Genomic DNA, 26,507 nt, shown 5'->3' with positions numbered 1-26,507 from the left:
AAGGTCATCCCCAAAGCTGAACTTTCTGATGCAACCTGAGCTTAGCATCAGGAAAAGGTGGTACCTCTCATACCGTTCTTTCCCCACTCTGGGCAGTGCCCTCTGTTCTGAGCTGCAGAACCAGCATGGCTGCCTCTGTAGATCTGTCTTTACTTGAACGCTGGGCTTACAGGAGGAAGCTTTAATCATGCTCTGCCACACCTCTGCACCAGAGGATGATTCCCGTTCAGTTAAAACTACTACTCTCAGGGCAGCCTCAACAACTGGGTCTTCTCCCTTACTCTCTTGACACTTAGCACATCTTTCCCTTTTCCTGCTAGTCCAGATGTCTACGGCATGAAAAGCCCCTAAAAGTGCTTTTCAAGTCTTCCAAGGGGAATGAAGGCCCGACTTTCTCCCATATATAGCCTCAGACAGCAGCTATCTGACCCAAATGGCAACTGGGACCAGGAAGGCAGTGAAGGGTACCAGCATTTCTTTCATTCCAAGACTTAGGTAGGAAACCCACATCACTTTAGTGAGGGGCCTCCCCTGGAGACCACCATTTGGCACCCTTTACTCCCCAGGGAAATGGATGTTGTCAAAAGGTCTAGACCCCTCTCCCATAGCAACCTCTTCCACTAGAAGCTACCAAACTGAAGCCGGACCTTTCTCCTGGCCTCTCTGCACCTCAAAGACTGCTTGCATCAGAAGTAAGTGATTGGGTGGAAGGTGGCACTGGAGGGAATATAGGTTTGTTTTGTCAATTTAGTCTGGAAGAAGAGATTCTGACACTACATCTTAGCAAGGTGCTCAAGAGCAATTCATTTTCAAGTGTGAAAAGACAGCTTTGAGGGAGCTGGGTGGTAGTGCAATAGGTTAAGAACACATGGAGCGAAGTGCAAGGACCAGTATAAGGATCCGGGTTCAAGCCCTTGGCTCCCCACCTGCAGGAGGGTCGCTTCACAGGCAGTGAACCAGGTTTGCATGTGTCTGTCTCTCCTCCTCTCAATTTCTGTCCTATACAATAACAACAACAGTAAACAACAAGGGCAACAAAAGGGAAAAAATAGTCTCCAGGAGCAGTGGATTTGTAGTGCAGGCACCAAGCCCCAGCATAACCCTGGAGGGGAAAAAGAAAGAAAGAAAGCTTTGCTCAGTTAACACCCTAAAGTGAAGGGACTAGAAAGTGAGGGCTGGGGTGGTGGCTTACCTACTAGGACATATTACCATGTTACTGTTACATGCTACCATGCACCTGGTTTCAAGACTCCTGGTCCCCACTTGCAGGGAGAGGCTTCATGAGCACTGTAGCAGTGCTGCAGAGATCTTGCCCTCCCTTTCTCTCTTCCCCTCTACGGGGAAAAAAAAAGTTGTCATGAGTGGAGAGGTAGTGTGGGCGTCAAACCCACTGAGGGGATATATATTATTATTTTTTTATAGAAATAGGGCTGGGGAGACAGCATAATGGTTATGCAAAAGATTTTCATTCCTGAAGCCCTAAAGTCCCAGGTTCAATCCCCAGCACCACAAACCCCACCTGCAGGGGGTTGCTTCCCAAGCGGTGAAGCAGGTCTGCAGGTGTCTTTCTCCCATCTTCCCTCCTCTTTCAATTTGTCTGTCCTATCCAACAACAACAGCAGCAACAACAACAGCAGCAGCAGCAACAACAACAATGGGAAAAAGATGGCTTCAAGAAACAGTGAATTAGTAGTACAGGCACTGAGTCCCAGTGATAATCCTGGAGGCAAAAAATAAAATAAGAAACAAATGTTTACAAAAGAGAGGAGAGAGAGAGAGAATGTGTGTTGGGCACCACAGCACTGAAGCTTCCTTTAATTTGGTGGGGGCTGGACTTGAACCTGGGTCACACACATGGGAAAGCAGTACACTATCCAAGTGAACTACTTTGCTGGTCTCTCCTGATGGAGGAAAAAATAAAGTGAAAAAAAAGGAAGGAACATGAAGGATGATAGATGACATAGTGGGCATTGTATTGTTATATGGGAAACTGGGGAATGTTATGCATGTACAAACTATTGTATTTACTGTTGAATGTAAAACATTAATTCCCCAATAAAGAAATAAATTTTTAAAAAAAGCAAGTAAAAAAAAAGAAGGGAAGGAACAGATTCTGTATTTACCCCTTTGCAAGTCAGCAAATAAGAAAAAAGAAAATCTCAACCTTTCATACTGACTTCTACAGCCCCAAGGATTCAGACACCGGAGGACTCATAGCTCTCCTTGGGCGCCTACAGAGGCCTCTAGCGAGACCTCGGAGTAACTGAGGAGGCCCCACCCCACCCCCACACCAGTCTAGTAGCTGGTCAGCTGGTTTCTAGGAAAGGGATACTGACAACTGACCTAGGAAATGGACAGAAGCCCCGTCTGAGCCACCAGGGGCTATTCAGGACAGGTGGCAGTAGTGGAGGGCAGAATGTGCACACATATTCTCCTTTTCTTTCAAAAGCTGCTCTTCAAAAAGAGATTGCACACCACCTTTAGGTGCCTGCTTTGAAGCTGAGAAGCACCTCCTTCTGTCTTCAGACCTGACTCAAGTCTTACTTATTTTTTTAAATATTTATTTATTCCATTTTTGTTGCCCTTGTTGTTTTACTGTTGTAGTTATTGTTGTTTTTATTGATGTCATCGTTGTTGGATAGGACAGAGAAAAATGGCAAGAGGAGGAGAAGACAGAGAGGGGGAGAGAAAGATAGACACCTGCAGACCTGCTTCACCGCCTGTGAAGCGACTCCCCTGCAGGTGGGGGAGCTGGGGGATCAAACCGGGATCCTTATGCCGGTCCTTGCGCTTTGTGCCACATGCGCTTAAACCGCTGTGCTATCGCCCAAGTCCTAAGTCTTACTTATTTTTATCACAGGACTGCTCAGCTCTGGTTTATGGTGGTGCTCGGGATGGAACCTGGCATCTCAGAGCCTCAGTTAGGAAAGCCATTTGCATAAGTATTCTGTTGTCTCCCCAGCCTCTCAAGTCTCTCTTTGAGCAGGTCTCATCTCACCTTTCCCCCTGACTTTAGTAGTACATAGGTGGGGACTGAATACTATATTTTCCTGGTAGAAGCTCGGAGCTGAGCAGTCAAACAGGCTTGAGCCCTACAGGTGAATGCTTACCTAAGGCTCCAAGAGGGGTGGCATCAGGGGAGAGGGCATTCTCAAGCCACTGGCAGGATGGCAAGGAAGGCAGTGGTCTGAGGGTAGTTAAGTCAATACTGAATCCGACAGAGAACTCGAAGCAGAGCCACATGAGCAGATTCCGGCCAGGCAGCCCCAGCAAGCCCCAGCAAGCCCCAGAGCCCAGATGAAGCATACTGATGGCAAAGCAGGCAACCTATCCACTCACCTCTCCACTGTTCCTCCCAGATGCAAGTTCCAAGTCAGCTTGGACTCAGGCCTCTCTTATCTTGTGCCAGCTACTAAGAGGTTCCTCCCAAACTCCTTCCCAAAATCAAAGTCTCTCAATGTGTTACTTTGGAAGGTGTTCAGCAAATGCTTTCTTTTTTTACTTTTATTTTAAATATTTATTTTCTCTTTTGTTGCCCTTTTTTTGTTTGTTTTGATTTTTACTTATTTATTCTGCATAGAGACAGAGAGAATTTGAGAAGGGAAGAGGGATAGAGAGGGGGAGAGAAAGATAGACAGACAACCTGCAGACCTGCTTCACTGCCTGTGAAGTGACTCCCCTGCAGGTGGGGAGCTGGGGGCTTGAACCAGGATCCTTACACCGGTCCTTGAGCTTTGCGCCACCTGCGCTTAACCCACTGTGCTACCACCTGACTCTCTCAGCAAACATGTCCTAAGGTGCGCTAAGGGAACCCAGCACCGAAAAGCAAGCAGGGAAACTAGAGGGAAAAGGATTTCTCATTCAGGGTGCAAAGTTACTCCTGATGGGGAAGGATTAGAAGGAAACACAGCAAATGAGACGGAAGAGCAGGGAGAAGTGGGGCAAGCCGGCATGACTGTCCTCAAACAGGACTAGAACTGGAAGACGAATGGAACTAACGCTGAGAGGTTTCTCCCTAACAGGACTTGAGCGCAAAGAAGCAACCTATTTCTTGCTTTTCTTTCCCTTCCTTCCTTCCTTCCTTCCTTCCTCTCTCTTTCTTTTTTTTTTAATTTATTTTATTTATTTATTCCCTTTTGTTGCCCTTGTTGTTTTATTGTTGTAGTTATTATTGTTGTTGTCGTTGTTGGATAGGAACAGAGAGAAATGGAGAGAGGAGCGGAAGACAGAGAGGAGGAGAGAAAGATAGACACCTGCAGACCTGCTTCACTGCCTGTGAAGCGACTCCCCTGCAGGTGGGGAGCCGGGGTTCGAACCGGGATCCTTATGCCGGTCCTTGTGCTTTGCGCCACCTGCGCTTAACCCGCTGCGCTACAGCCCGACTCCCTTTCTTTTTCTTTTTTAAACTTCATTTTCTTTTTTTTTTGACTCCAGGGTTATCACTGGGGCTCAGTGTCTGCACCATGAATCAATCCACTGCTCCTGGCAATCACCTTCTTTCCATTTTAATTGTTGTTGTTGGATAGGACAGAGAGAAATCCAGAAAGGAGGGGAAGACGGGGGGGGGGGGGGGGGAGATACCTGCAGACTTGCTTCACCACTCATGAAGTGACCCTCTCTACAGGTGGGGAGCCGGGGGCTTGGACTGGGATCCTTGGCCTGTCTTGCGCTTCACTATGTGTGCGTAACCTAGTGCACCACCACTCACTCCCTCTTTCTTTTTCTAGAGACAAAGAGGAGAGGGAAAGAGGAGATGGAGACAGAGAAAAGAAAAACACTTGCAGCATTGCTTCAGCACTCATGAAACTAACCCTTGCAGGTGAGGACTAGGGGCTTGAACCAGGGTCTTTGAACATGGTAATGTGTCAACTCAACCAGGTGTGCCACTATGCTACCATCTGGCACTGTTTCTTGTTTCTTTTCTTTTTTTTTTAAATATTTATTTATTAATTCACTTTTGTTGCCCTTGTTTTATTGTTGTAGTTGTTATTGATATCGTCATTGTTGGATAGGACAGAGAAATGGGAGAGAGGAGGAGAGAAAGACAGACACCTGCAGACCTGCTTCACTATCTGTGAAGCGACTCCCCTGCAGGTGGGGAGCTAGGAACTTGAACTGGGATCCTGACGCCGGTCCTTGCGCTTTGCACCACGTGCGCTTGATGTTTCTTGTTTTTCTTTTTTTTTTACAAAGATTCTACTTTTTTTTTTAAATTAATTTTCCCTTTTGTTGCCCTTGTTTATCGTTGTTGTTGTTATTGCTGTCATTGTTGTTGGATAGAACAGAGAGAAATGGAGAGAGATGGGGAAGATAGAGAGGGGGAGAGAAAGACAGACACCTGCAGACCTGCTTCACCACCTGTGAAGTGACTCCCCTGCAGGTGGGGAGCCGGGGGCTTGAACCGGGATCCTTATGCCGATCTTTGTGCTTTGCGCCACCTGCGCTTAACCCACTGAGCTACGCCCGACTCCCTATGTTTCTTGTTTCTTAAGGCTCAATGCATTCCAAGTTCATGTCCAGCTTCCTCGAAGAGCTTTCCCACAAACATACTCTCCACCTACAGACTTGAGAGAAATGTGTAGACCAAGCACAAGAGGATATAGTACAGGCAGCCAGAAGATTAATGCAGCTGGGGGTGGTAGGGAGAAAGCACAGAGGAGAAAAGAAGCAAGCCTGGAACTATCTCACCCCTCACCTCTCTATTTAATTAAATTTTCTTGTCATCACTGGGGCTTCACTGCTACAAGCTGACTTTTTTGAAAAAATATTTTATTTATTTATGAGAAAGACAGGAGGAGACAGAAAGAACCAGACATCACTCTGGCACATGTGCTGCCAGGGATCAAACTCGGGACCTCATGCTTGAGAGTCCAAAGCTTTATCACTGCACCTCCTGGACCACAAAGTGTGATGATTTTTTTTTTTTATTTTCCCTTTTGTTGCCCTTGTTGCTTTTCATTGCTGTTGTAGTTATTATTGTTGTTGTTACTGCTGTCATTGTTGCTGGATAGGACAGACAGAAATGGAGAGAGGAGGGGAAGACAGAGAGGGGGAGAGAAAGACAGACATTTGCAGACCTGCCTCACCGCCTGTGAAGCGACTCCCCTGCAGGTGGGGAGCCGGGGGCTCAAACCCGGATCCTTAAGCCGGTCCTTGCACTTTGCACCACGTGCGCTTAACCCACTGCTCTACCGCCCGACTCCCAAGTGTGAGGATTTTAAAAAATATTTTATTTATTCCCTTTTGTTGCCCTTGTTTTTTTTAATTTTTGTAGTTGTTGTTGTTGGATAGGACAGAGAGAAATGTAGAGAGGAGGGGAAGACAGAGAGGGGGAGAGAAGGACACCTGCAGACCTGCTTCACCACCTGTGAAGCAACTCCCCTGTAGGTGGGGAGCTGGGGGCTTGAACTTGGATCCTTACACTGATCCTTGAGCTTTGCACCATGTGTGCTTAACCCGCTGCGCTACTGCCCAACTCCCCTAACAAGCTGACTTTTTCAGAGAGAGAGACATGGCAAGACCATGGCCCTGAAGCTATTCCAACTTGGTGAGGATCAGCAAAGTAGGTGCACTATCCAGGTAAGCTGTCTTGCTGACCTGTGAACTAGTCTTTTGAACTGCCTTCCTCCTATTGCTACTCACTAGAAAACCTGACAGAGACCAAGAGTAAGGAAAATTCCTTGGATAAACTAATAAATACTTTTAGTCCGGAGGAACTCACAATGTCTTGTAAACAAATAAACCAAGTTTAAACCCCCAAACCACACCCTGCTGTTTATTAGCTTATTACTGCACTGATGCCTACAGAGTGGGCCATTTTTCCAAAAAAGGTGACTACAGAGTCACATGAGAATGTCACATGCTGAACCCTGAAGTCCTGAGTTTGGCTGCAAAAACTTTTCTGTCTCCTGTCTCCCAGTCATCCCTATCCCCCATCTCCAGCTCCAACCCAGGCCCAAGCTCTTATGGATTTGACCAAAACTATTCCAGCAAACCACAAACAGTAAACAAACTCCTCTTGAGCAGTGGGGGGGGGGGGGGAATATGACACTAGGTCCTGTGGTTCCTTCAAGAAAAACCTAAACCTGAGTAATCCCAAACAAGATCTCTTACAGTCTCACTTAGTGTCCATACAGGTCTTTCTGTTCATCTGAGTGGCTAATCCTGAATGTAATCTGATAGGGACGATCTTCAAAACCTACTCTTATCTTTCAGAAAGACTCTTCTGTCCAGAAAAGCCTGAGACCCAGACAGCTGAGGCTGCCCCTTCTCCAGGCACCGTCTTGTCATAGCTCAAGACTGAGCTGGTCCTGGAATAAGTAATACGTGGAGACAAAGAGCGTGGCCGAAGATGAGATAAGATCACCAACCCCGGTTTGAGCCCCCGGGTCCCCACCTGCAGGGGAGTCGCTTCACAGGCAGTGAAGCAGGTCTGCAGGTGTCTATCTTTCTCTCCCCCTCTCTGTCTTCCCCTCCTCTCTCCATTTCTCTCTGTCCTATCCAACAACAATGACATCAACAATAATAACTACAACAATAAAAAAAAAAAACAAGGGCAACAAAAGGGAATAAATAAATAAATATTTAAAAAAATCACAAAGCCAAGTGTCCCGGGGATGGTGAAATACTGGAAACCCCAGGGAGGGGTCAGAAGTTGGAGGTGTGACTGGGGAATGACTGTCAGACCAGCTCTCTCCCACAGGAATGAATCCCAAAGCCTGGGGGTGGGAGGGGAGGTGTGCGTGAAGGGGGGAGAGGAGAGCGGACGAAGTGACAGCGGCCACAAAGCACTCCGGCGCAGAAGGGGAGGACTAAGGTGAAAGCAGAAATGCACAGAGCGCTGGGTGGGGGCACCGTGACCCCTAAGACTCCTGACGCTCGGTGCAGGCTGGTGAGGTCGTGGAGTCACAGGCGGAGGAGGGTGGCTCTGATCTCCAGCTGGGGAACCCGGGGCTGGGGTTGCACAGAGACGCCGAGGGAAAGGACGGGTGGGGGCGACGGGGGAGGATAAGGATAAAGTCCAGCGTCAGGGCCTGGTGCAGGGGCACGGACGAGGAGCTCGTCCAGGCCACGGTGGACCGGGCCACGGCGCCCATCTGTGGCAAGGGCTCGTTCCGGACTCCGGAGACCAAATAATTCGGGATGGAGGCCACGGGATAGGAGGACCGGAGGAGGGAATCCCCGAGGCAGAGGGAGGAGCTAGACAGAAGAGGAAGCCAGAAAGCAGAGGGGGACCCCCGGCCCGGGCGGGCAGGGGGGCGGGAGTCGGGGTGCAGCTGCCCCCGGGAGGGCAGTTTCGTAGTCGAACTCAGGTGTGGGGGCGGGGGCGGCGGGGCGGGACGGGGCGGGACCCGGGCCTCCCCCACACACAGGGTCAATAGGGCTCCCTTGGCAGGACTCGCTTACCTCCGGGGGAGCCCTGCGGAGGGGGTGCGGGCGGTCGGGGTCGGGCTGCAGACACCGCTGCCTCAGCAGCAGCGGCCGCTCCCGGGCTCCATTGGCCGCCTGCGCTTCCCTGACAGCGGCCGCGGCGGCTGCACCAGGCCCCGGCTGCGGGGCTGTCCTCGGCGCCGCCTGAGGGGGCCTTCGCGCTGCCTCCAGTGTGGCCGGGATGCCAGCCTCCACTTCCTCCCTCTGCACCACCCGGGCCGGAACGAGAAAAAAAAAAAAAAAACCCAGCACGCCCTGATATTTCTTCGAAGTCCGAGCCCTTCTGCTTGGCCAGCGCGCTTCAGGTTCTCCCCGCTCAGGACCCCAGCGGCCGCACAGTAATCTAAGGAGCCGGGCGAGCTGTCTGGAATATGCCTGTCCAGAAATAGCAAAGGGGGCGGGGTGAGAGGATGCGGGGCGGAGCCTACGGGGGGTGGGGTCAATCTTGGGGAGGCGGACCTGAGAGCGAGCGTGGGTGAAGCTAAAGAAGTTTAAAGGGAAGGGAAATGAGCTGGATGGGGAGGCCAGGGGCTCCCTAGCTAGAGCAGAGGTAGGACAGCGGGTGTGGACGCCCTGTGGGAGGAGAAATGGAGACTCCCGGTGTACTTCCATGTGTACAAGAGCATGCGAATTCTGTCATTGAGCAAGTCTGCGGGAGCAACAGGGCTGCAGTCACTGCGAAGGGTGACTTCCCTCCCTCCCCCGTTCGTAAATTGGGCAGCGATGATGGGGATCCAGCGGGAAGAATGGAAAGGGCTGGCTGCAAAGATAGTTAACAACACCCCCCCACACACACACACACACACACAGCCACCCCGTCCTTTTTCTGCCTGAGACGAAGCCCAAATGATGCTCCTTAATGTTCCAGTCACGCTGCAGCCTCCGAGGCCACCCTCCCTCCGCTGGCCTTGGGCCTCCAGTCTGCAGACATGGATCCAGGGGATCCATGGATCTTGCTTCACAGAGGTACAAGACAGGGACAGGTTGGGAGAGGTGAGTGAGATGACAGGAGTGCATAGCACACCCCCTCCTTCCAAACCAGATAGACCTGTAAAACGAAATAAATGGGAAAATGCAGGTGGACTTCTATTGTGGGTTTTGTGTATTGATGGCTGGGTTAACTTTGTCTACACACACCACCCCCCCCCGCCACGCCCCAGCCTCTGTCCCAGGGAAACACTGCCAGCCCTCACAGTGTCTTCTTGCTTCACAGTCTGCCTTGAAACTGGTTATTTCAGCTCAGATTCTGGTTGCCACCTTCCTTGCCACTGAAAGCCTCTTTCATTTGGCAGGACTGGTTTAACCTCTTGGAATCTTGGTTTCCAGGTTTGCAAGGATACAGGAGTACATTTTCCAGGGATTTTTGTGGGGACTAAAAGTGAGTACAGATTACTATTACTACGTCCTCTTGCCGGCAATGGAATAGAATATAGCATAGATGAGAGTCCGGCGGTAGCGCAGCGGGTTAAGCACAGGTGGTGCAAAGCACAAGGACCGGCATAAGGATCCCAGTTGGAGCCCCCGGCTCCCCACCTGCAGGGGAGTCTTCACAAGCGGTGAAGCAGGTCTGCGGGTATCTATCTTTCTTCCCCCTCTCTGTTTTCCCCCTCTTCTCTCCATTTCTCTCTGTCCAATCCAACAACAATGACAACAACAATAACTACAACAATAAAACAAGGGCAACAAAAGGAAATAAATAAATAAAATAAATATTAAAAAAAGAATATAGCATAGATGGTGAAAGAAAAAAGGTTACAGGTGGAGGGTAGATAGCATAATGGTTATGCAAAGAGACTCTCATGCCTGAGGCTCCAAGGTTCCAGGTTCAGTCCCCTGCACCACCATAAACCAGAGCTAAGCAATGCTCTGGTAAAAGAGAGGGGATGAGGGGGAGGAGAGGAGGGAAAGAAAAAGGGTTGCAGCAGCTGAGGCAGTGTTGCAGTGGCTATAGCAATGGACTTGCAAGCAAAGGGCCTAAGTTCAATCCCCAGCATCACATGTGCCAGAAAAATGCACTAGTTATAAAAGGTAATAGCAGCAAATGCTGGAGAGGTTGTGGGGTCAAAGGAACCCTCTTACACTGCTGGTGGGAATGTAAATTGGTCCAACCTCTGTGGAGAACACTCTGGAGAACTCTCAGAAGGCTAGAAATGGACCTACCCTAAGATCCTGCAATTCATCTCCTGGTGATATATCCTTTTTTTTTTTTTTTAAAGACTTTATTTATTTATTTATTTATTTATGAGAAAGACAGAGGAGAGAGAAAGAACCAGACATCACTCTGGTACATGTGCTGCCAGGGATTGAATTCAGGACCTCATGCTTGAGAGTCCAATGCTTTATCCACTATGCCATCTCCTGGACCACACTTGGGGACATATCCTAAGGAACCCAACACACCCATCCTAAAAGATCTGTGTACACAAATGTTCTTGGCAGCACAATTTGTAATAGCCAAAACCTGGAAGCAACCCAGGTGTCCAACAACAGATGAGTGGCTGAGCAAGTTGTGGTCTATATATACAATGGAATACTACTCAGCTATAAAAAGTGGTGACTTCACTGTTTTCAGCCGATCTTGGATGGACCTTGAAAAATTCATGTTAAGTGAAATAAGTCAGAAACAGCAGGATGAATATGGGATGATCTCACTCTCAGGCAGAAGTTGAAAAACAAGATCAGAAGAGCAAACACAAGTAGAACCTGAACTGGAATTGGCGTATTCCACCAAAGTAAAAGACTCTGGGGTGGGTGGGTGGAGAGAATACAGGTCCAAGAAGGATTACAGAGGACCTAGTGGGGGTTGTATTGTTATGTGGAAAACTGGGGAATATTATGCATGTACAAACTATTGTATTTACTGTTGAATGTAAAACATTAATTCCCCAATAAGAAATTAAAAATATAATAATAAAATGTAAGATTAAAAAATGCTCTAGTTCTAACTCTTGTTACTAAGTAAATAAATGAGAGAGAGAGAGACTGGGTGGTGGCTATCTGGTTGAATTCACACCATATGCACCAGCCAGGTTCAAGCCTCAGGTCCCCAAAATTTCACAACTGATGAAGCAGTTGCTGTAGGTCTCCCCCACTCTCTCTCATATTCTCTCTCCCTTTTCTCCTCCCTCTCCCTGTCTCCCCTTCCCTTCTCAGTTTTTCTCTAATTAAACAGAAGAAGAAGAAGAGAGAGAAAAAGACAGGTTTACAGGTTCTGTGTTTTACCAAAGGGCAGAATAAAGACTGGTAACCTAAAAATTCCCACTAAAACATGTAATATGGGAACTAGAAAGTAGCACACATGGTAGAATTCAAGACTTGCCTATTGTTAAATGGGAAACTGGGGAATGTTATGCATGTACAAACTATTGTATTTACTGTTGAATGTAAAACATTAATTCCCCAATAAAGAAATAAATTATTAAAAAAAAAAAAAAAGACTTGCCTTGGGAGAACTGCTGTAGCTTACAGTGGAGGGAGTGGGATAGGTGGTGGGAACGGTGCGGAGTTGTACCCCTGTTATCTTGTAATTTTGTAAATCAATATTAAATCACTAGTAAAAAAAAATAAAGGGATTTAATAAGGAAAAAAAAAAGAATTCCAGGTTTGCTGTGCATCAGGCTCTGGACTGAAGACCTGAGGGTGACATGAGAGAACCATGGGTGGTGGAGCAATGCTGTGTATCTCTCCATTTCCCCCTTACTCCCTCTCAAAAATAAATAAATAAAAACCTGGGTCAGAGGTTGGAAAGACAGCTCACAAGGTAGGGCTTATGCCTTGCCATGTGTGCCCTGGCACCACATGGGGGGGGTGCTATGGTAGCAGAAGAAGCTCAGAGGCGTGGTGTGCTGCCTCTTCCTGTCACTGAATGAAAAAGTAGCCCAGAGCAGTAAAATCACCAATGCCTGAGGACCAGGTTCAGCTCTGCAGTATTACACAAAGCCCTGGTTTCACTCCCCAGCACAGTAAAATAAAATATGTAATAGGTGCAAAAGTAGCACAAATGGGGTACCTTGTATGCTAAGTGTGGCAAAATAATATGGAAGATCTGGCCACTAAGTGTATGGTGAATGAATAAAAGAATGAAGACTCCTCAGAAATAGTGTGAACCAGATCTTAGAGAAGGGGGTGGGGTAGGTAGAATAATAGCTATGCAAAGTGACTTTAATTAATGCCTGAGGCTCCAAATTCCCAAATTCAACCCACCCCCCACACCACCACAAGCCAGAATTGAGGGGTGGGGCAGTGGAACAGCCAGTTGAATGCACATATTACCATATGCAAGGACCTGGGTTCAAGCCCCCAGTCCCCACCTGCAGGGGGGAAGCTTCACTATCAGTGAAGCAGTGCTGCAAGTGTCTCTCTTTCTCTCTCTCTCCTCTCTTGATTTCTGTCTCTACCAAACAAACAACCAACCAAATAAAATAAATAAATAGCCAGAACTGAGTAGTGCTCTGGTTTCTCTATTCATTTTTCTCTCATTAAAACAAATAGGGAGTCAGCGGTAGCGCAGTGGGTTAAGCACACATGTCGCAAAGAGCAAGGAACAGCGCAAGGACCCGGTTTGAGCCCCAGGCTCCCCACAAGCAGGGGCATCTCTTCACAAGTGGTGAAGTAGGTCTGCAGGTGTCTTTCTCTCCCCCCTCTGCCTTCCCCTCCCCTCTCCATTTCTCTCTGTCCTATTCAACAACGATGACAACAATAATAGCTGCAATAATAAAACAACAAAGGTAACAAAAGGGAATGAATAAATATTTAAAATAATAAATAAATAAATAAGTAAAACAAATAGGGAGCCGGGTGGTGGCTCAGTGGTTTAAGCACACGTAGCCCAAAGCTCAAGGAATGGCGTAAGGATCCTGATTTGAACACCCGGCTCCCCACCTGCAAGGGGGGTTGCTTCATAGGCCGTGAAGCAGGTCTGCAGGTGTCTCTTTCACTCCCCCTCTCTGTCTTCCTCTCCTCTCGCAATTTCTCTCTGCCCTATCCAACAACAACGACAGCAATAATAACGACAATAAACAAGGGCAACAAAAGGGAAAGAAATAATAAAATAAAATAAAACAAAATATATATTCCTTAACAGGCAGTGAAGCAGGTCTGCAGGTGTCTTTCTCTCTCCCTCTCTGTCTTCCCCTCCTCTCTCCATTTCTCTCTGTCCTATCCAGCAACAATGACAGCAATAACAGCAATAATAATAATAACAACAGGGACTGGGTGGTGGCGCACCTGTTTGAGCGCACATGTTACAGTGCGGAAGGACCCAGCTTCACCCCTAGCCCCAACCTGTAGGGGTGAAGCTTCATGAGTGGTGAAGCAGGGCTGCATTGTTTCTCTGTCACTCTTCCTCTCTATCTCCCTCTCCCTTCTCGATTTCTGGCTGTCTCTATCAAATAAATAAAGACAATAAAAAATTTAAAATAATAATAAACAACAAGGGCAACAAAAGGAAAAAAAATAGCCTCCAGGAGCAGTGGATTCATAGTGCAGGCACTGAGACCCAGCAATAACCCTGGAGGAGTCAATATATATACTCCTTTTTAAAAAGGATGTACTGGGTATGGTCCAGCAGAACATTAAAGGGGAAGAGCATTCTGAAAGGAGTGGGGAAGCGTTGAAGAAGAGATAGGAGTCTGTTGAATGTAAAACATTAATTCCCCAATAAAGAAATTAAAAAAAAAAAAGAAGAGATAGGAGAATCTGCCAAGATCACTGGAGGACAAGTAGATAAAGTAGGTTATGGCAGTAACCTACAGTAGTGAGTGAGCAGAGGAAAAGGCTCAGCCTGCCAGAGAGAGCTGAGATTTGTTACCTCTGCTCTGGAGTAGGGACTCCCCAGTCCACCTGGCAGGCACAGCTGTGCTTCCAGTCTGCCTGTTCAGCTGTCAGGCAAGAGGTGATAAGCCTGCTTGAGCCTAGAGCGGAAAAAGTCACATATCCATCCCTTCTGGGCAGTGTTCCAGAGCATGGCAAGACTAGATTCTTGAAATATTTTCAAGAGCATCCAGCCAGAGGGAAATGGCTCAATAGCTAGAGCAGTGAACTTGAGCTCAGGGTTCTATCTCCATTACTGCATGTAATAGGGTGGTGTTGTGACTTGTCTTCCTCTCTCCCACTTTCTGATTCACATGAAACATTCTCTATGTAATAAATATAGTAAATCTTTTTTTTAAATGGATACATTGTTAAAGTTCTTTAAAAAGATATTTAGAACATCAGTTTATGTGGGTAAATTCCATTTGTAAGAGCGAACACAGAGAGAAGATAGCCCTGGAGCTGAGGAACAGCTTTGATTCTTGGCAAAATTTGTGAGTCCACAGCTTTCTGATCAACCTTGTGTTGCTCTGTAGTCTCGTATTTCTCCTTCTCTGTGTCGAAGATCTCACCTTCCTGGTGTCTGAGCTTTTGCAGCTTCTTCTTTTTGAAGTAAGTTATCAGTGAGATGCTTGGGGATTTTCACACTACTGATATCAATTTTGGTGGAGGTGGCAATGACAAATTCCTGGTGTGTTCTATGCAGAGGAACTCGGTTGAGTGACAGAGGTCCAGTCGCAAGGAGCAAGCCACTCTCCAGCTGCTTCAGGAAAACCACCTTCTTGCCTCTGTGACGCCCAGTGAGGATGGTCAGAATGGTCCCGGGACTGATGCTGGCTCGAAGCTTCCAGACATGCTGGCTGAAGGGCTTTTTGCCGTGGCTCAACAGTTTCCGAGGCACATCTTCAGTTGGGTAGTATCTAGGCATTTTTCAAAGGTTAATCACTGGGGTACCACCATTCTTGTCACCACCAACTGGCTTTGTTACAGTTGCAAGGACCCTTTCCTTCTTTTTCTTCTCAACTTTGGATTTAGCATCTGAGTACTTCCTCTTGTACATGGCCTTTCTGGAATACATAGCCGATCGGGAGTACCTGCCAAAGCCTCTGACAAGGACTGGGTTCTGGCTGCAGTGTGGCTTTCCCTTTCTGGCCTTGGCCTTAACCTTGGCTTTCGCCTTACTCTGGGCCCCAGCATCAGTCTTCTTGGCTTCTGGCTTTTTCTCTTTTGCAACAGACTTCTCAGTCTTTTCACCTGCCATCTTGCAAGATGGGAAAGAGAACTAATACAATAAATCTTTAAAGGACCAGAGAAATAGCTCACTTGAATAGTGCACTTGCTTTGCCATGCATGTGATCCAGGTGTGAGACTGGTCCCCACCGCATTAAAGGAAGCTTTAGTGCTGTAATCTCTCTCGAATCAATATATAAATCTTCAAAAAAGAGAGAGGGGTTGCCACAATCTACAGCTGGAAGACTTTTATTTTCCATTAACAACATCTCTGTTCAAATCTTTTTATTTATTTCTCCTTCTTTATCTTTTCTTCCCTCTGTGGGGCTTGTGCCACCAAGATTTCACCACACATGCCAGAAGAATTTTCACCCCCTTTAATTTCAGAAAGAGACTGAGAGGGAGAAAGCAAGGATACCACAGCACCACTCCACTGTTGATGGTGCTCCCCGTGGTCCCAGGGGCTCAAATGTGGTCTTCCCACCTGGTTGTGTGTGCTCCACCAGGGAAGTGCACCATCTTCTGGTCCCTGCTCAAACTTTCCAGTAAGAGCTTTTTGTGATGACAGGTAGTTCTAATTTTTTAAAAAATATTTATCTTCCCTTTTGTTGCCCTTGTTGTTTTTCATTGTTGTTGTAGTTATTGTTGTTGTTATTGATGTCGTCGTTATTAGATAGGACAGAGAGAAATGGAGAGAGGAGGGGAAGACAGAGAAGGGGAGAAAAAGAAAGACACCTGCAGACCTGCTTCACTGCCTGTGAAGTGACTCCCCTGCAGGTGGGGACCTGGGGGCTTGAACCAGCATCCTTAAGCCGGCCCTCACGCTTTGTGCCACATGCGCTTAACCTGCCGTGCTACCGCCGGACTCCCATTTTTTTTTTTTTAAATTAAGGGTGGGGATAGATAGCATAATGGTTATACAAACAGTCTCACATGCCTGAGGCTCTAAAGTCCCAGGTTCAGTCCTCCATACCACCATAAGCCAGAGCTGAGCAATGCTCTGGTTAAAAATTAATAATAATAATAATAATAATAATTATTATTATTTTATCAAACAAGTTATATCACCTTTCATAGGTACATGCACAACCTCTTTTTTTCTTTATTGGGGGGATTAATGGTTTACAGTCAACAGTAAAACACAGTAGTCTGTACATGTATAACACTTCTCAGTTTTCCACATAACAATTCAACCCCCTCTAGGTTCTCCTCTGCCATGGTGTTCTAGGACCTGAGCTCCCCACCCCCACCCCAGAGTCTTTTACTTTGGTACAATATACCAATAACCTCTCTCTTCTTTTTTTTTTTTAATATTTATTTTATTTATTTATTCCCTTTTGTTGCCCTTGTTGTTTTATTGTTGTAGTTATTCTTGTTGTTGTCGTCGTTGTTGGATAGGACAGAGAGAAATGGAGAGAGGAGGGGAAGACAGAGAGGAGGAGAGAAAGATAGACACCTGCAGACCTGCTTCACCGCCTGTGAAGCGACTCCCCTGCAGGTGGGGAGCCGGGGTTCGAACCCAGATCCTTATGCCGGTCCTTGTGCTTTGCGCCACCTGCGCTTAACCCGCTGCGCTACAGCCCGACTCCCTCTTATTTTTTTTTAATTTTTATTTTGATGAGAGAGATACAGAAACCAGAGCACTGCTCAGCTCTGGCTTATGGTGGTGCTGGGGACTGAATTTTTTAAAAATCATTTAAAAATATATTTATTTATTTTCCCTTTTGTTGCCCTTGTTGTTTTATTGTTGTAGTCATTATTGTTGTTGTTATTGATATTGTTGTTGGATAGGACAGAGAGAAATGGAGAGAGGAAGGGAAGACAGAGGGGGAGAGAAAGATAGACACCTGCAGACCTGCTTCACCACCTATGAAGCGACTCCCCTGCAGGTGGGGAGCCGGGGGCTTGAACCAAGCTCAAACCAGTCCTTGCATGTGCACTTAACCCGTTGCACTAACACTTGACCCCCTGGGGATTGAATTTAGTACTTCAGATCCTCAGGCATGATGGTCTTTGCATAACTATTATGCATAACCATTATTCAGTCTCCCCAACCCAATTCATTTATTAGCACAAGAGACAGGAGAGAGAAATAGAGCATTACTCTGGCATATGCTGGGGATTGAACTTGAGACCCCACATTTGAGAGCCCCACATTTCAGCCATTGTATTACCTCCCAGGCTACCAAAGCCTCTTATTTGTAGAAGAAAACACCGTTTACCTGCAGGCTATCACTTACCTGCTTGGGAAAAACACATGTGTACCTATTCAGGTGTGTCACCACCTGGCCTCTTCTCTCTTAAAGATTTACTGATTTATACCATCACTGAAAGGGAAGCGAATCTGGAAAACATAAGAGGAAGCCAGGCACTGTTTTTCTTATCTGAGAGTGAAGAGGAAAAAAAGCAAGGGCACTCAGAAATAATAATAGGTATAGTTCTAACTTAGAAAGGAAGTGGGGCTGGGAAGATAGCATAATGGAAAGCAAAAAGACTTTCATCCCTGAGGCACCAAAGGTCCCAGATTCAATCCCCAGCACCACCATAATAAACCAGAGCTGAGCAGTGCTCTGGTAAAAAACAAACAAACAAACAAACAAAAAACAGAACCACACATAAAAATCTATATATCTATAAATAGATATAAAGTCAACCCATCTCTTCAACCTTGGGAGAACTACTGCAGTTTCCAGTGGAAGGGATGAGGACACAGAACTCTGGCGGTGGGAATATTATGGAATTATACCCCTACTATCTTATATGTGAGGTTAAAGAAAAGCCCTGAATATTGAGAACAGCCGTTAACCTGAAACCAACTGTTCCTTGTTCTGTGTAAGTATTTCCACCTGTACCCACCCTGTGCTAACTATAACAAGGTGGGATGAAAAATGATCGGGGACACAGACTCTCCCCTTGTGTAGAAGGGTATCGGCGGGCCAAGCTTAAGCTTGCTAATAAAGGCTCTTGCTATTGCATATGATTCTGGTCTTCTTTTCGTGAGATTGGGACACGAACCTCTGGGCATAACATAATTTTGTAAATCAGTAATAAGTCACTAATAAAAAAAGATTTATTAATAGAGAGAGAACCAGAGCATCACTCTGGCACATGTTATGCCAGGGGTTGAACTCAAGACCTCATGTCCGAGAGTCCAATACTTTATAAACTGTACCACTTTGTGGGCTATTTCTCAACACTTCTTTTTTTAAATATTTATTTATTTTCCTTTTTGTTGCCTTTGTTCTCGACACTTCTTAAGGAAGATGTATACGGCTTGGGAGACATCATAATGGTTATGCAAACAACTTTCATATCTGAGGCTCCTGTGGTTACAGGTTCAATGACCTGCACCATGTTAAGCCAGAGCTGAGCAGTGCTTTCATCTCTATCTTTCTCTCTGTATCTCTTGCATTAAAATATATGTGTATATATATATTAAAAAATAAAATATATTGAAAAGATAGATATATTATTTATAATATATATTTATATATAACAACATAAATATATAATATATATTTGTATGTAGGTAGAGTATATTTAGCCTTATCCCATAGGATGATCCTGTAGGACTGTATCATGAGGCAAACCATTTTTTAAAAGATTTTATTTATTCATGAGAAAGATAGGTGGAGGGGGTTGGGCTGTAGCGCAGTGGGTTAAATGCACATGGCGTAAAGCACAAGGACCCCGGTAAGGATCCTGGTTCGAGCCCCCAGCTCCCCTCCCACAGGGGGCTCGGTTGCTTCACAAGCGGTGAAGCCCGTCTACAGGTGTGTTTATCTTTCACTTCCCCTCTCTGTCTTCCCCTCCTCTCTCCATTTTTCTCTGTCCGATCTGGCAACAACGGCATCAATAACAACAATAATAACCACAACAATGATAAAAACAAGGGCAACAAAAAGGAAAATAAATAAGTAAAGTATAAAAAAAATAGGTGGCGAGAGAGAAAAAAGCAGACTATGGTACATGTGCTGCTGGGGATTGAACAAGGGACCTCACACTCAGAGTCCAATGCTTTATCCACTGCACTTTTCAGGTGAATATAACACAAATGTTCCTGCTTAGTATGCGTGTGAATGTATCACTAGCTGATGTCTAAAGGAAGTTGATTTAAAAAGAAAAAATATATATATATATTTTTGAAAGTTGATTTTTAACCACAAAGGCAAATAAATTATTTTGTTTGGGGTCATAATAGACACAGTTTGTCTTTTTTTTTTTTTTAAGATTCAGAACCCTGGTGGTGGGAATGGAGTGGATTTATATCCCTGTTGACATGTAATTTTGTAAATCATTATTAAATCACACATAAAATTAAAGAAATTGTACCAATGTGTCAACAACTGTACTATAAACCATTACCACCCTCATTAAATAAATAAATATTTTAAAAAATAAATAAATGGATGGGCAAGATAGCATCATGGTTAAGCAAATGGCTTTCATGCCTGAGGCTCTGAAGTCCTAGTTTCTTTTTTTTTAATTTTTTTTTTTTAATTTAAGAAAGGATTAATTAACAAAACCATAGGGTAGGAGGGGTACAACTCCACACAATTCCCACCGCCCAATCTCCATATCCCACCCCCTCCCCCGATAGCTTTCCCATTCTCTATCCCTCTGGGAGCATGGACCCAGGGTCATTGAGGGTTGCAGAAGGTAGAAGGTCTGGCTTCTGTAATTGCTTCCTCGCTGAACATGGGCGTTGACTGGTCGGTCCATACTCCCAGTCTGCCTCTCTCTTTCCCTAGTAGGATGGGTCTCTGGGGAAGCTGAGCTCCAGGACACATTGGTGGTGTCTTCAATCCAGGGAAGTCTGGCCGGCATCCTGATGACACCTGGAACCTGGTGACTGAAAAGAGAGTTAACATACAAAGCCAAACAAATTGTTGAGCAATCATGGACCCAAAGCTTGGAAAAGTGGAGAGGAAGTATTAGGGAGGTACTCACTGCAAACTCTAGTATACTTCTGCTTTCTTACTTTGGTGCCATACTCCAAACTCAGTCATTTTCTGCTTTGCGTTTCTACTTCTTCTTTTTTTTTTTTTTTTACATGCATAACGTTCCCCAGATTTCCATTTAGCAATACAACCCCCACTATTTCATTCATCATTTTTCATGGACCTGTATTCTACCGACCCACCCACCCACCCCAGAGTCTTTTACTTTGGTGTAATACTCCAATTCCATTTCAGGTTCGACTTGTGTTTTCTTTTCTAATCTTGTTTTTCAACTTCGGCCTGAGAGTGAGATCATCCCATATTCATCCTTCTGTTTCTGACTTATTTCACTCAACATGATTTTTTCAAGGTCCATCCAAGATCGGCTGAAAACGGTGAAGTCATCATTTTTTACAGCTGAGTAGTATTCCATTGTGTATATATACCACAACTTGCTCAGCCACTCATCTGTTGTTGGACACCTGGGTTGCTTCCAGGTTTTGGCTATTACAAATTGTGCTGCCAAGAACATATGTGTACACAGATCTTTTTGGATGGATGTGTTGGGATCCTTAGGATATATCCCCAGGAGGGGAATTGCAGGGTCATAGGGTAGGTCCATTTCTAGCCTTCTGAGAGTTCTCCAGACTGTTCTCCACAGAGGTTGGACCAATTGACATTTCCACCAGCAGTGCAGGAGGGTTCCTTTGACCCCACATCCTCTCCAGCATTTGCTGCTGTTACCTTTTCTGATGTATGACATTCTCACAGGAGTGAAGTGATATCTCGTTGTTGTCTTGATTTGCATTTCTCTGACAATCAGAGACTTGGAGCATTTTTTCATGTGTTTCTCGGCCTTTTGGATATCCTCTGTGATGAATATTCTGTCCAATTCCTCCCCCCATTTTTGGATGGGGTTATTTGTTGTCTTGTTGTTGAGTCTGGTAAGCTCTTTATATATGTTGGTTATTAAACTCTTATCTGATGTATGGCATGTAAAGATCTTCTCCCATTCTGTGAGGGGTCTCTTGATTTGGGTAGTGGTTTCTTTTGCTGTGAAGAAGCTTTTTAATTTGATGTAGTCCCATAGGTTTATACTTGCCTTAGTCTTCCTTGTAATTGGATTCGTTTCATTGAAAATGTCTTTAAAATTTATGCAGAAAAAAGTTCTTCCAATATTTTCCTCTAAGTATCTGATAGTTTGTGGTCTAACATCCAAGCCCTTGATCCACTTGGAATTTACTTTTGTATTTGGTGAAATACAGTGATTCAGCTTCATTCTTCTGCATGTTTCAACCCATTGTTTCCAACACCATTTGTTGAAGAGACTCTGCTTTCCCCATGTAATAGTCTGGGCTCCTTTGTCAAAGATTAGATGTCCATAGGTGTGGGGCCTCATTTCTGGGCTCTCAGTTCTATTCCACTGGTCAGTGTGTCTGTTCATGTTCCAGTACCAAGCAGTTTTGATGACAATGGCCCTATAATATAGTTTGAGATCTGGCAGTGTGATGCCTCCAGTTCTGTTCTTTTTTCTCAAGATTGTTTTGGCAATTCTAGGTCTTTTCTGGTTCCAGATAAACATTTGTAGCATTTTTTCTATTCTCCTAAAAAATGTGCTTGGGATCTTGATGGGGATAGCATTAAATTTGTAGATGGCTCTGGGTAATATATTCATTTTGATGATGTTAATTCTTCCAACCCATGAGCATGGAATATCTTTCCACTTCTTTGTGTCTTTTTCAATTTCTTTGAGTAGTGACTCATAATTTTCAGTATACAAGTCTTTCACTTCTTTGGTTAGGTTTATTCCTAGATATTTTATTGTTTTTGTTGCTATAGAAAAAGGAACTGATTTCTGGATTTCAATTTCTTCTTAGTGTTTGCATAGAGGAATGCCACTGACTTTTGAATGTTAATTTTATAGCCTGACACATTACTGTATTGCCTGATGATTTCCAAAAGCTTCTTGCTAGATTCCTTAGGTTTTTCCATGTATACTATCATGTCATCTGCAAATAAGGAGAGTTTGACTTCTTCTCTTCCAATCTGTATTCCTTTAATTCCTTGCTCCTGCCTGATTGCTATGGCAAGAACTTCCAACACTATGTTGAATAGTAATGGTGATAGTGGGCAGCCCTGTCTAGTACCTGATCTGAGGGGAAATGCTTCCAGTTTTTCACCATTGAGTATGATGTTGGCTGTAGGTTTGCTATATATAGACTCCACTATCTTCAGGAATTTTCCATCTATTCCTATTTTTTGTAGTGTTTTGATCATAAAGGGATGTTGTATTTTGTCAAAGGCTTTCTCTGCATCTATTGATATGACCATGTGGTTTTTGGTCTTGCTTTTGTTGATGTGGTGGATCACATTGATTGATTTACGTATATTAAACCAACCTTGCATGCCTGGGATAAACCCCACTTGGTCATGATGAACAATTTTTTTGATATACTGCTGTATCCGGTTGGCTAGAATTTTGTTCAATATTTTCGCATCTATGTTCATCAGAGATATTGGTCTGTAGTTTTCTTTTTTGGTTGTGTCCCTGTCTGCTTTTGGTATCAGGGTGATGTTGGCTTCATAGAAGCTGGCAGGGAGTATTCCAGTGTCTTCAATCTTCTGGAAGACTTTTAAAAGTAGAGGTATTAGTTCTTCTTTGAAAGTTTTGTAGAATTCATTTGTAAAACCATCTGGTCCAGGACTTTTATTTTTGGGAAGATTTTTGATAACTGTTTCAATTTCATTAGCTGTGATGGGCCTGTTCATGTTATCCACTTCCTCTTGACTTAGTTTTGGAAGTTGGTAGGTATCTAGGAAATCATTCATTTCTTCCAGGTTCTCTAACTTGGTGGCATATAGTTGTTCATAGAAGCCTCGCATGATATGTTGAATTTCTGCAATGTCTGTTGTGATATCTCCTCTTTCATTTACTATCCGATTTATTTGGGTCTTCTCCCTTTTTTGTTTTGTGAGTCTGGCTAAAGGTTTGTCGATTTTGTTTACTCTTTCGAAGAACCAACATTTACTTTCATTGATCTTTTGTATGGTTTTCCTATTCTCAATGTTATTTATTTCTGCCCTAACTTTAGTAATTTCTGTCCTTCTGGTTGCTTTAGGGTTCCTTTGTTGTTCTTCTTCTAGGTCTTTAAGATGTGCCATCAGGCTGTTTATTTGTGCCTTTTCTTGTTTCCTAATGTGTGCTTGTATAGCTATGAACTTCCCTCTTAGGACTGCTTTAGCTGTGTCCCAATTATTTTGATAGCTTGTGTCTTCATTTTCATTGAACTCTCGAAACATTTTGATTTCTTCTTTGATTTCCTCTTTGACCCAGAAGTTGTTAAGAAGTGTACTGTTGAGCTTCCACATTTTGGCACTGTTACTAATCTTTTGTTGATTGTTAAGTGTTAGTTTAATTCCACTGTGGTCTGAGAAGATGCTTGGGATGATTTCAGTGCTCTTGAATAGGCTGATGCTGTCTTTGTGGCCTAACATATGGTCTATCCTTGAGAATGATCCATGTGGATTTGAGTAAAATGTGTATTCCAGTTTCTTGGGATGAATGACTCTGAAAATGTCCAATAGTTCTAGTTTATCTATCTCTTCATTTAGCCCCCTTATGTCTTTACTGATTTTCTTCCTGGATGATCTGTCAAGTTGAGATAGTGGGGTGTTGAAGTCCCCTACTATGATTGTGTTACTGTTAATATATTGCTGTAGCTCTTTCAGTAGAAGTTTGATGTATTTAGATGGCTTCTCATTGGGTGCATAGATATTAATAATTGTTAAGTCCTCTTGATTGACTGATCCTCTGAGCATTAAGTAGTGTCCATTCCTATCTTTTTTAATCTTATGTATTTTAAAGTCTATCATGTCAGATATGAGAATAGCTGTTCCTGCCCTTTTTTGTGGGCCATTGGCTTGAATGATAGTTTTCCACCCTTTCACTTTAAGTCTGTGTTTGTCTTGTTGCGTTAGGTGAGCTTCCTGTAGACAACATATTGTTGGGTTGTGTTTTCTGATCCATCTTCCTACTCTGTGTCTTTTAATAGGTGAATTCAGGCCATTCACATTTATTGATATCAAAGATTGAAGATATTTTAACGCCATTCTTGTAGAGTTTTAGAGTGTTTTGATATATGTTCTATTTGTGGTGGTCTGGTTGTTTATAGGAAACCTTTCAGAACTTCTTTCAAGGCAGGCTTGGTGATGGTTGCTTCCTTCAACTGTTGCTTGTCTGAGAAGGTTTTGATGCTTCCATCTAGTCTGAATGACAATCTAGCAGGATATAGTATTCTTGGCTGAAAGCCTTTCTCATTGAGCACTCGATAGATATCTTGCCATTCTCTTCTGGCCTGTAGTGTTTGTATGGAGAAGTCTGCTGCTAATCTTATGGGTTTTCCTTTGTAGTTGACTCTTTGTTTTTCTCTTGCAGCCTTGAGGATCCTTTCTTTATCCTTATTCCTTTCCAATCTAAGTATGACATGTCTTGGTGTCTTTAGGTCTGGGTTAATTCTGTTTGGGACCCTCTGGGCTTCTTGAATCTTTATGTCTTTGGTGTTGTCTAGACTAGAGAAATTTTCAGCTATTATGGCCTGGAGAATGCTTTCTTCCTCCCCTTCTCTTTCTTCCTCTGGTAAGCCAATAATGCGTATATTGTTTCTTTTGAAGTCATCCCATAGGACTCTGTTGTTGTTTTCAGCATCTCTTAATCTCTTTTTGAGATCTCTTACTTCTTTTTTAGTTGTCTCTAATTCATCCTCAATCTTGCTAATTCTGTCTTCAGCCTCATAGATTCTATTCTCTCTGCCCTCTACTGCTTTCTGGAGTTCATCTATTTTGTTGCCCTGCTCTGATACTGTTTTAGTTTGTTCAGCTAGTTGCCTTCTTAGCTCAGCAATTTCAGCTTTCAGCTCTCTAATAACCATGAGATTATTAGAATTTTCTTCCATATTCTCATTTGTTGTTCCTGCAGTTCTGATTACAATTTTTTCAAATTCTTTACTCACTCTTGTGATTATTTCCTTAGCTAATGTTTGGATGTTGAACTCGTTGTTTTGTGCTTCACCCTCTGGAGGACTTTTAGCTGGACTCTTGTCCTGGTTCGAGTCTCCATTATTTTTTCTTGTTGTTTTAACCATTTTATATAAGTTAAGAGGTTTTTCAATCCTTGAGTTGGAGTTCAGTGGTTTAAAAGCCTTTTTTTTTTTCCCCTGTAGGCTATGGTAGCCTGAGGGCTTTTAAACTATCAATAGGCTTCTTGGCTTAATCAATGACTCCTGACCAAGAGATAAAGCAGGGTGTGGCAGAGATAATCCAGTGGTTATGCAAAGAGACTTTCACAGCCCTTCAGCTATGCCACCGAGGTATAGGTCTTCTCCTGAGTTTCCCGGTTAGATCTCTGTGCCCTGGTGTCCCTCCCTGTTGCTGCTCCAGATTCTGAGGGTAGTAGCAATGGAGACTCAGAGTTGTACTTGGTGAGTCTCTGGGGAGTCCTTTCCTCCCTTCAGCTGTCCCCTTGTTGGTGGAGCAGACTGGAGGTGGTGTCTCCACTGACAAACTGTTGAACTGTTAGCAGTCACTTAATCTCTCCTTAGGCCCCTCTCTCCTCTCTATCACCAGCCACGCGTGTTTGTACTCACGGGTGATTTACTGGGTTCCTGTGGTCATTATAGTCCTGTCTTGTTTTTGGTCCGGGTGGTCTCCTTTGGTATTCCTAGTTGATCCGGGAGAGGAGAGGAGAGAAAGACAGTTTGTCTTAATATGCAAAATTTTCACATTTTAGTAAGTTATCAGTTATTTTTTAATTATGACAGGGAAGAAAGTAAAAGACAACAATGGGACATGTAGGGCATAGGGATGGAGGAACTGGAGAGAAAATACCTAAGAAGTAGTAGAAGGATCAGCAAGCTATTCAAAAATCTGCTTGGACTACAGAAGAATAACTAGTTTCATCTTCAATCTCCCAAATAGGGCAAAAATTATTTTTAAAACAGGTTATTTTAATAGAATATTGACATACATATCCAGTGCCTTGGTATCCCAGAGTGAATGGATCCACTCTCAAACCCAGTCATAGGAAGGGCAGCCTTTGGT

The 26,507-nt window shown here is 44.4% G+C and overlaps 1 protein-coding gene and 1 pseudogene across 5 annotated transcripts in view; both read right to left on the bottom strand.

The window, feature by feature from the left end:
* Positions 1-8,833, bottom strand: part of PI4KB (phosphatidylinositol 4-kinase beta) — a 47,016-nt gene extending 38,183 nt beyond the window's left edge. For 4 of the 5 annotated variants that reach the window (XM_016191517.2, XM_060201699.1, XM_007530645.3 and 1 more), the window contains exon 1: positions 8,407-8,737. The gene's annotated coding sequence lies outside the window, so the exon portion shown is untranslated. Of the gene's footprint in view, positions 1-8,406 lie in introns of all 5 variants that reach the window. The other variant, XM_016191516.2, reaches the window with a different exon arrangement.
* Positions 8,834-14,618: 5,785 nt separating this feature from the next.
* Positions 14,619-15,517, bottom strand: LOC103120269 (large ribosomal subunit protein eL6-like; annotated as a pseudogene).
* Between the last annotated feature and the right edge of the window lie 10,990 nt (positions 15,518-26,507).

This window comes from Erinaceus europaeus, chromosome 11, assembly GCF_950295315.1.
Source record: "Erinaceus europaeus chromosome 11, mEriEur2.1, whole genome shotgun sequence".
In the NCBI taxonomy this organism is placed as follows: Eukaryota; Metazoa; Chordata; class Mammalia; order Eulipotyphla; family Erinaceidae; genus Erinaceus; species Erinaceus europaeus.
Note: the sequence above shows the minus strand (reverse complement) of the source record. Positions and strands in the feature narration are given on the sequence as shown.